The following is an 11,619-nucleotide window of genomic DNA, read 5'->3' on the forward strand; positions in this document are numbered from 1 at the left end:
CAAATCATGATCATCAAGCGGTGCGACACAGCGTGTCAAAAACAAATAGCCCATTATCTTCCCTGATGCCATAGAAGTTTCAATAATGTAAAACTAACTAATATTTGCAATGTTTATAAATTTTGCCCATGACATCTGTTTTCTTACCTGCTGCAGATATATGACATGTCTATAATCTTCCTAATTGACTAATGCTGCTACATTCATATTTCGTGACAATGTCTACACTGGCACAGTGTATATATATATATATATATATATATATATATAACCACCTCTCAAAAAACACCTCTATATAACCACCTCTCAAAATCAAAATAAACAGTGTTCTAACCAATCACCGACAGGGACGGGTGTTGTTTGTTTTTGCGCTCGTTCACGGCGCCTGCACGCGAAGTCATAGCTGAAGAATAAGCCATCGTCTATCAACCCAATGGAGCACATACAGTACATTTAACATGGAAGAGGCAATCACCAAGAAGAGAAGGAGGATTAGGGTGAGGGAATACCGTCGTTTTTCGTCAAAGAAATTAATAATAATCGGTAAGGCTTTTCTCTTGCAAGTGAAAAACAGTAGTGTTTGAGATTTGTCGCAGCAGATTCAAGCAGCTGTAGTTATGTACTTGTGTTTGTGCTAAAATATACAAGACATGTGAGAAAATATTCTACAAGTCTGTAACTCTCATTGGATGAATTCCCATACTGATTTGCAGATGAGCAAAATTTCTCTCTGTGACTTCAAATTTACTAATTCACATGTGTGGCTATTCTTTACAACTACAAATTTCACTGTCAATTGCGTTCAGTAGTTTTGCACCAAAAATATCTCCATAGTCCAATTATTTGTGGATTTGTCTGCACGTCAATGCTAGAAGCCACAATTGCGTGAGGGGATTTACAAATGCACAGAAAGCATTTCACAAATAAATGCCAGGCAGAGTTGTGTTTGTGACAAAATACATTTGTATTTTTTTTTTGTGCAAATCTCATTGTATTTCTTTGTGAGTTTTATACATTTTTGTGAATCTCTTTACATTTGTTTGTGTATCTTAATCTATTTATTTGGAATAATGCAACAGTTCTAACCCCATAGAGAAATGAACATCAAAGACAGGTGATTGTAGCCCAGTGGGGAGAGACAGCATAAAATGGATCCTGCATCAAAAAAGCAGTGATGGCTCTCAAATAAATAATAACACTGTATAGAAAAACAAATCCTTTTCAGTAAGGGTTAGGGTAGAAAAGAGTAAGAAGAATGGGGGATCTGTCTTTCTTCTGGGCTGTCCAAATATATTTTTCATATGAAAAATAATTTTATAAATGATAATGTTGTTTATAATTTATGTAAAATATATTTAAATGTTCTAAAATAACTTTCATAATTGAGAATTCAAGTTGTATTTGTTATTTATGCGTTTATACATTTTTTCTTTTCTTATTGCAATACTTTTATTTTGAAGGTTTGAGATGAGCAAAGTCTGTGCAGACTTGCACTTCCTGCCTGATGTCTGAGCGACTGCGCAGGCTCAAAGTCTGACCGGTGTAAATCTTCTAGTAGCTGTGCAAAGACAAATCTGAATCACCTAATTCCTCAAAAACGTTGAAATATTTTGTCCTGTTTGCTTTATAGACTCTCTATCTATGGGCTTCTCCCTTGACTTTGTGCCTCTATGTTTTCCCGATTGCCTCATAGACAGTAAAAGATTTCCTGCGAGCTTCTCCTGTCTATACGGTAATGTCTCTATTGTGCGACAGAAAGTCCCTTATGACGCAATCTTTAGCCTATTTTTACAAAAAAAAAAAAAAAAAAAAAAAACGGCGTCTACGGGGCTGTAAGGTAAGATACAAAGTAATGGAGCAATTTATATATTGTCATGTTTCTTTAGAAATAAATAATGGACAAATTAAGTCTTTGGACACCTCAAATGTTCAGTTAATCGCTGTCAAAGTGACACCAAAATGAATGGGAGTCAATCGGATGCTAACAGCAGGTGAAGTTCTGCTACAATGGTGTCTCCCAACGCATTCTCACCCCAGGGCGTCACCTTTGACCATGCTTCAATATTTGACGTTTTAGGCGCCCTTTAGCGTCACTTACATGACGCGATCCTACGGCGTCATCTAACTGACGCTAAAGGAAAGCGTCAGTTAGAGGACGCGGTTAGGTTTAGGTGTGGGGTGGGGGTAGGGTACACGCGATCCTAGGGCGTCATCTAACTGACGCTAAAGGGCGCCTAAAGCGTCAGATATTGAAGCATGTCCAAATGCTTCCCAAGGCGTCAGTTAAGTGACGCCTTGGGGGTGAGAATGGGCTGTGTCTCCGCCAGGCTTCAACTTAGCCTTTGGAACCAAACAGTTGTTTGACACCATTGACTTTCATAGTAATGTTTGGCACCCTGTAATGTTTGTAAACAGGAAACAAGTTTGCTTTTTTTCTCAAGTTTGTTGTGTTTATTGTATTATAGAGATCAAAGCGCACGGCACTTATTTACAATTTCATCTAACCATTGCTCTCAGCAGCATGGGTGGCGTCATGTTCGGTACCAGTATTTTAACCTTCGTTTTACTCCTAAACAAAGAACAAAAGAATAAATTCGCCATGAGAATATTGGGGCCTTTAGTTCCTGCAAGCAAGCGGCAAGCACGGGCATTATGCCTTGATAAACACTTATTCTCATCAAAAAAGGACTTGAACGCTCATAAGGAAGATTCAAAGACTAATTTTCTCTTTCGCAGCATGCAGCCAATTAGTTATTTTGTTTTGTTTTTCTGTATTTTGTGTCAGTAAAACACCATTACATCTGTTGTGCAAGCTTTTGTGTATCCTTTCGATTTGTGTCAAGCTGATTTCTGTATTGTTGCTATACTGTGTTTAGTTTTCACAGTGGATTTGGAGAAAAGTCTTCAAATAAACCAGGAGCAAGAGAACCACTTGTATGCTTGGCGGGAGATACAACTTTCTTAGCGCTGTTGCTGTAGTGTTTCCGGTCCAGTGCCCATCTAACTGCTAGAACCCTTTGTGTGAATTGCTAAGTAAAGTAGCTCAAAGGTGCACACAGTCTGAAGTCCAAGCTACTTTGTTCAGCGGGAGCCACTCAATCATGCAGTGCTTTTGAACTTTTTTAAGACACTTTTTTCGCTCCTAGACTTGAGCCAACACTTTCCACAGTACATAGAGAATAACTGATTTGATGCTATTTTGCTGCTAAAGCATGGCACACTTCTGTAGTCAGTCCCTTCTGCTCACTTTGAAAGGAATAGCTGAGCTTGGATGATATGTTGCTGCCTTATTACCCTTAGTGTGCAGCAGCCTATCTCTTCTACTGAATAGCATGGGCGTTCAGTGAGACTCAATCTACAGGTGTCTTTAGAGAGAGAGAGAGAGAGAGAGAGAGAGAGAGAGAGAGAGAGAGAGAGAGAGAGAGAAATGAGAGCATGATTTATTAGATGGAGGCTCTTTCTTTGGCTGGATGTAGCTACAAAGAGGACTACTCCATTATGGTCCTCATCTTAGGGCTTTTCAGGCATTTGATTTCCTCCTATGATTGTGGCTGGAGGCAGACAGCTAGATGACTGACAGGCCCATCCTCAGCCTTGCCCTGCTATCTGTGCCTTGATGCATTGTTTTAAAACATCCTCTCTCCATCTGAGCACCCCTGCTAAGCTGGAGGGGGGTAATTTTGCATCAGTGGTAAAATGGTCACTTGGTCAAATGGAGTTGCAAACGGTAGTCTTTTTTTATTTGAATTACAGACGATTCATTTTTAGCACATTGTTTGTGTTTGTACAATGTTTTAGTTTCATATGCATATATTTATTTATTAGGAGATTTAGTGTCGTTTTTCAGCTATACTGAGCGCTATCACCATTTTCTGCCCTTTGCTGTGTCTGGCACAAACTGTTTAGCAGAGGTCATGATAAAAGATTTGGTATATTGAGCCGAGCTACCCTGCATTGCTGAGGAGGACCTTGAAGTACACCTTTAAATGTTTTATTGACAGTAGAAAGTATACAGGAATAATTCTCCACCTTAGTCTTGTCTAGTCTTTACCATAGCCTGGCAGATGGTGAACTATTTAACAGTTGATACGTGATATTAACATGTTACTTTAAACGCAACAACTGTTTCCACTGGAACCTATAAACGCTATTATAAGGCTCTGGGAGGTTTTAGCGATGGCTGTATTTAAGATATCATTAGAAAAAAAAAATGTTTGTAGTGTGAAATGAAACTTCTGTTAACTGATGTTGGCAACTGTTTACACAGCCTGAGTAAAGACTGGCACAATACCAGAAAACCATTTGCCTCAGTCATCATTTTTCAATAGAGCGTATTGTGTCATGTTTTTACAGATATGTTACTTTGAAGATATTTCATTTTTTATTGTGAGTTAAATTGCAATCTTGTGCAAAAACAAATGACTATTTAAAATGAAAAGTCATAAATGTGTTTGCGTGTATTTAGATGGACCACATGTACTACGCTATTAGATTAACTCTAAATTATAAGCAATTAGTCCATTTAAATCATTGAAATAACATTGCCAGCTTGGCCTTGCTATCAGCAAGAGCTGGAGAGGGAATACTCAAGGGATGAAATGTACACAGTGGTGCCAGTCACGTTGTAGGATTCATCACTGTAACTGGCACTCGGCACAGCTGCAACCAATTAGATTTCACTCCACTCTAGCCCCAAACAAGATTGAGCTGTATTCACACTTCATTGTGGAACTTATGACGGTTGTAAGTGAGACTAATAATTAGTAACCCAACATCCCATTTGCCTTCACTTTGACATGTTTCAGAGCACTGTGCTCTATTTATGCTAGATTAATTTGAATATTTCAGCATTTAGATAGCAATTAATACATGTAGTTCCACCATCTTTATGGAAAAATGTAATCCCATTTAGGCTCATGTTTCTCTAATTGCCGTAATGGCTTTTAATACATACCTCTTGATGATGAGTTTTGAAAGCTGGAATAATTTAATAACAATGCAGACTTGATTTATCTTAAAGGGGTAGTTCTGAAAAATGAGAATTTAAAAGGTTTTGGTTAACAGGGATCCCCCCCCCATTTTATTTTATTTTTATTTAAAGCCAGGTATATTTTTCAGTTCTATATTTAAAAGGTTCTATCAGCGCTACGTATTTGGAACCCTTGAAAGGTTCTTTACAGAACCCTTTTTAAGGGTTCAATAATAATAACCCTTTAGTGTTCTTTGTAACCAGGAAAAAATATGGTTTCAATCATTATCATTTGTTTTGTCCTCTCCAGATTAAATATTTCATATTATTGACAAACATCAAGACCCTAAAATGTATTATGAATGTGTATGTAAATGATCACAAAATTCAAGATATGGGGGTTAGAAAATGTATATATTTTTAAAATTGTATGTAGTTAATTAATATCACACAAAGAGTGCCATTTCAGTTTTTCTCTTCCAGAAATCAGCATGATTAAAATGTGATATTAAGTTACTACAACAGTTTAATAAACTGTAATTTAATTACAACTTCAAAATGTTGCAAAATAATGTAATATATGAATGAATAATGATGAATAATAGCCTATAAAGAACATTTGCACCAAAAGGGTTCTTTCTTGTCATTATAGAACCTTTTTTTGCATATAAGGTTATTTGGAGTTGAGTAACCCTATGCTTCATATATAGAACCCCAATGAACCCTTTTTTCTAAGAGTGTGGTGTGTGTAAAAAATCAGCAAGTAACAAATTATTAGCTGTAACATAGTCAAAATAAAGGCTAATCGTATTAATTATTGTTATGTGTCTGACGTTGTAAAGAGTGATACCATTTTGTCGAGTTTACGTCATAAAGTTGGCCGAGTGGATCTCTGAGCTGGCGTGGTGGAGCCGGGCTATTTTGCATATTCATGGAGTGCATACTGAATGAGGGATGTAGAGTTGCATTCAAACTATTTTCAGACATGAAGATTTATTTTTTCACAAGGAAAAAAAAAACTTTTAAATGTGTCATTTTGGTGATCAAAGATGAGTTTTAAGTTATAAAAGTATTGACTTCAGGGGGCCTTTAATAATAAACCTTAACTTTGTATGCCTACTGCGCTGATACTGTTTACAAAGACCTCTGTGTAAATCATGTGTCATTTTTTACACCAGTAATCCAAATGAAAGCCTTGCATAGCATTGCATCCTCACAATTTAGTTGCCTTTAAACTTCTGCTAAGGAAACAATTGAACACCTGCAAAATTACCACATTGCCATTTTGTATCCTTATCTACTGAGCATTGCAGGCAATGGTCTGAAATATCAGGTAGGAATATCTGGCATCCGACTTTGAATGGTACACAGAATAAAGGCAGTGGAAATCACATTTTGATGTTAAATGGAAGTTCTTCTCCAGGACTGCATTTCCCTAAAGCAGGGGTTCTCAACTCCAGTCCTCGCGACCCACTGCTCTGCATATTGTGTATGTCGCCCTTACTTAACACACCTGATTCAGATCCTCAGCTCGTTAAGATAGACTCTACGGCTATCCTAACGAGCTGAGGATCTGAATCAGGTGTGTTAAATAAGGGAGACATACACAATATGCAGAGCAGTGGGTCGCGAGGACTGGAGTTGAGAACCCCTGCCCTAAAGCATAGTAAGCTAACCCTGAGTTGACCGTAGAAACCATTGGTGGCAACTGACTTGGCAAAACTTAGGCATACAATGCTTTTGGGAAACACAGCCCAGAATAGACACCCTATTTAAGTTCACTGGTTTTCAGCATCAGATAAGGACTCTGAAAGGCCCAGTTTCTACAGTTTTCATTTGAGCACTAATGTTTAGCATTAATTTCCTTACCTCCCACTACCTAGACAATGTGCATAATCATGTTTTCAATATACCATGAATGACTGGAATTCCAGTCGTGATTACCCCTATATGCAGAAATCAGTGGTCCTTGTTTAGCAGTCAGCTCAAATGCAAAGACCACCTGCACATCATAACCACTAAAAAGTACAATAGCAGGGCACGGTCCATTCTCGTTGCCTTTTGAATTACCTGGATCTACGGTATGATTTTATGATTATTTTGCATTCTTTTTTTTAAGCCCTGTGTCTGATGTCGAACACGTAGGCTAAAACACCTGGAAATGAGCAGCACTGGGCGGGGCAGGCCTTTGTCTGATAGCATCAGCAGGATGGAGAGCTTATCAGCCCTTGTCCTCCTGGGTGTGTGTTTACAGCTGTTCTCTAGTCAAGACAAATTAGTAGACTATAAGCCATTAGGCCACTTCAGACGCTTTTTTTTTTGTGTGTTCGCAAAGGAGGTTTTTGTGCTTATGTGTCTTTCTGTTTAGATCAGATAATTTCAGGTAAATGAAAGACAGTGGGTGGTGAAAGCATAATCGAAAACAGGGCACAGAGATTCATTTTGGGCACTGCTTGACAGCATGGTAAGAGAACATATGTGACATCAAGTGTAATTATTCACAAGGGCTTAACAGGGAATGAAATGTTGTTGTTTATTTTCCTTTTAAATCTGTCTGCCTAATCTAAAATCTTAAATATATATTTTTGAGCAGCTGGGCCAGCTTTATCCTTTATATTACTGCATATCTGCTTCAGTCTCTCTCCAGTCAATTGTTAACTTAATCCACAGAAAGAAAACATGTACTGAGTAGAGTGCAAGTCATCGCTCTTAATGAAACTAAGCGTGTTTATGTGCGCTTACAGGGTCAGGAGGAATCATCTTTCATCAATAGTTAGATAAATTAAAACACTATGCTCAGGGATGGTGGTACTAGCTTTTGAGTGTTTTATATAATCAGCCTATTTAATCACACAAAGTTATTTTTGAAAGCATGTTGATAAATTCTTTACACCAGGGTCGATACAGCACATTGTTATATAAACCTAGTCTTACTATCATCATAAAGCCTATGTTCTACTTCTACTTTGCAATTTATTCTGGCCAAGAACCACCCACTTAAACAAGACCATCTGAATATTTTTGACAACACTTTTCTGTGTTGATTTTAAGTTGTGCCCTAAACCAGATGCACTGTAAAGCAACAAGTCATCTCTATCATGTTACAGATTAATCTCATGAAATGGCATTGACTTAACATTACATTACTGTAAATATATGACCTACCCCAACACCAGTCACTGGGGTTAATACCATTTATGAGTCTTCCCCTACCATACTAGGATAAAAAAAAAATCGCTCCCCAGATGTAGATCTACATTTCGCTTAGACATTTAACGGCTTGTGCATACACGCGGAATCACTCATTTAACGGCGTAGACATACGCGTACAAGCAGATAGCTCAAAATGTGTATAGATAACACGCCACTTGACTTGAAAAGGGTGTGTATGTTTATGCAAAAGTCATGGTGTCATGTTGCATGTTAAGTAATGTATTTGCCCTAACCATGTGACAACATTTCAGGTGTGTTCAACTTCTTCATAGTGTTATAATGTGTCATGCTTTATTAAAATTAAACTGATAAAAAAGTTTAAAAAAAACATTATTTTTGGTTTATATTAACTAGGCTGTTATTTACTACATAACACTGTAAAACTATCTTTTTTGATTTTAGTAAACTAAACTTTATTTATTGTGTTTATACAATTGAATCGTCCAATGTATCCCTGAAAGCATACATATCCAGACCTCATTTGGGCCAACTATGGCACATATGGCTCAGTTCTGGCAGTGGCAAAGGTCATATGAGCCATATCTGGGCCACACACATCAAGACGGTTTTAGTATAAGTTGTGGCTTGCTGTGTGTGTGGCCCAGTTGTGGTCAATGTGAGCCTTTGCCGCTGTCACTACTGAGCCATATGTGCCATAGTTGGCACAGAGGAGGCCTGAATATGTATGCTATTGCCAGCCACTCTCAGGTTGAGTCATTGCTGTCATTCCATGCAGTATGTGGGTCAGAAGAATGTGGGAGATGTGGGCCACAATTACGCCAGATGTCATTTGCTATCTGGTTAGCCTATTTGAATGGACCAAAAAAACAACAACAGTAGTTATCTCAACTTTTGAGAGTAACTAAAATTCAGAAAAGCAGTCTACATAAAATTGACCTATTGAACAAAAAATGTTTCTGTTTGTGAATCTGACAAATGTTGCATCTAATCAACTTCATCCAGATACAGTCCAAAAAAAGTGTCTGACTTCACCCCTCCATTTTCAACTCTTCCCCGGACTGCAAGTGGCAAATCTTGCCCATCAGCAAATTCTCCAGTTGGGGTTCCACCATAGCCAAAGTCGAACAGGTAAGCCACGCTCACATTGTATGTATTTATATAGGCACAAGAGACTGTTCTTTTTTTTAAATCGATTTTTCTGACTTATTTCATAGGCTCTACAGATATATTACGTAACATAACACAATAATAAACTGTGATAAGAATGCAATAATAGACTGTGATAACTGTGTTAGTCTACCAGCAAACAGAAACATAGTGAAATATGCAGTTCTGCTTTATCTACTTGACTTTTTTACTTTGACTTTTAGCGGTTGACTTTTTTACTTATTGCTTCAAACACAACTTTTTGTACATATTTTGAAAGATTCATTGCCACTAAGGCAATTCAAGTCACCTTTATTTATATAGCACGTTATACAATACAGTTTGTATCAAAGCAGCTTTACAGTAATAACATGAAAATAATACAACAAAGTTTGTTTCTAGAAGAAAATTGTGGCAATGTCCACCTTAAGTAAGGTGGATCAATAATATTGTTGAGTATTAAATGTCCCCAACTAAGCAAGCCAAAAGCCAAGGCAACAGTGGCAATGAACCAGAACTCCACCAGGTGATAGAATGGAGAAAAATACCTTGGGAGAACCCAGGCTCAGTCAGAGGCCAGTTCTCCTCTGGCCAACAAAGGAACAGTGTATGATTCGGGCAGCATTGCAAGTCAGATTGGATCGGAACATTTAGAGTATTTATCCATTTCCATCTGTTTGGAAGTCAAAGTAATCACGCCGGTATTGAGACGAGTTGTTGAGGATCAGTGCCGATGGCTGTCATGTCAATGAGGCCTTCACAGGGCTGATGAGGCTGGCACTTTAGGATGAGTTGGGATGGCTCCAGGCGTAGGTCCACCATAGAGGGTCCCTCTGGATAAACAAGAGAGACTAATATTAGCATAGGCGCCATCCTTCTTATGATGTACCAAGTACATCAGGATTTACGGGACGTGTTCCCAGTTCCGGCTGATCTAAATTATGCAGCCTAATTTTGAAGAAGGAAGTCTATATAGTGTGTGTATGCTAGGCCAAAAAGATGTGTTTTTAGTCTAAATTTGAACTTCCAGAGTGTGTCTGCTTCCCGAACAATGTTAGGAAGATTGTTCCAGAGTTTTGGTGCAAAATAGGAAAAGGATCTACCACCTGCAGTTGACTTTTATATTCTAGGTACTAACAACTGGCCGGAAATTTGAGATCGCAATAGACGTGAAGGACTATAATGCGTTAAGAGCTCGCTCAAGTACTGGCTAGCTAAACCGTTTAGTGCTTTTTAAGTAATCTGTAATATTTTAAAATTTATACAATGTTTAATAGGCAGCCTAGGCAGTGTTTATAACTGGGCTAATTTGGTCATATTTCCTGGTTCTGGTAAGAACTTGAGCTGCTATTAGCTGTATTTTGTTTATTAAGCATGCAGAGCAACCACCCAGTAGAGCATTGCAATAATCTAGTCTTGATATCACGAACGCATGAACTAATTGTTCCGCATTTGTCAATGGTGTAATTTTGATATATTTTTAAGATGGAAAAATGCGGTTTTACAGATACTAGACAGGTGATTTTCAAATGAAAAATTGGTATCAAAGAGCACACCCAGGTTCCTAACCGACGATGAAGACTTAATAGAGCAGCCATCAAGTGTTTAACAGAATAGGTTGTACTAAGATAGCAAACATTGGCAAATTTAGTGTAAACCTAAACCTAAATTTCAGGAAAAAGGCCATTAAAAATGTATTAAATGCAGCAATCAGGGCAGACCCCTGTCACAGCAGCAAATATTGATGTCGCAGAATATTGGACAAGTGATATAACAAACCCTTGCGAGAGCTCAGACAAACGTTGCCAGAAAGCAGCTCTGTAGTGTGCTGAAACGCTTTTGCCAACCAGGCCCCGCTAGACTCCCTCGTCCAGATGATGTGACAGGGAATTGCAGGGTTTTGGTTTTTTTTTTCTATCTGGATGGTTATATCAATAAAGGTAGCTGTCTGTCGGGAATACTGTCAATCCAATTCCCTTCTCCCAAAGTAGAGTTATAAATTGCTACTGTGTTGTTTACGTGTGCATTGTTCTCAGGGGTGTCTCGGACGACTTTTTAGATTCCAAACATGTACCCTTAATGCAATTTGCCCTTATGCTATTGGATGAGGCTCACGTTGGTTCAAGAATTAAAGGGGACGGCAAAGAAGAGAGAAATTAATATGGAAATTAGCCCGTATAATGCCTCAGGCGATTAAGGTGCTTTAAGGGCCAATGAGAAGGTGGCAGTTTCCATTGCAGATAGCTGCTGTACTGCAAACGCAGGGATATAGAGATTTCATTTCTTGGGAGGATCATTCTCCTCCCCGCTGTACGGATTAAGGAAATAGC

Source organism: Pimephales promelas, chromosome 9 (assembly GCF_988280905.1).
Source record: "Pimephales promelas chromosome 9, fPimPro1.hap1.1, whole genome shotgun sequence".
NCBI classification, from domain to species: domain Eukaryota; kingdom Metazoa; phylum Chordata; class Actinopteri; order Cypriniformes; family Leuciscidae; genus Pimephales; species Pimephales promelas.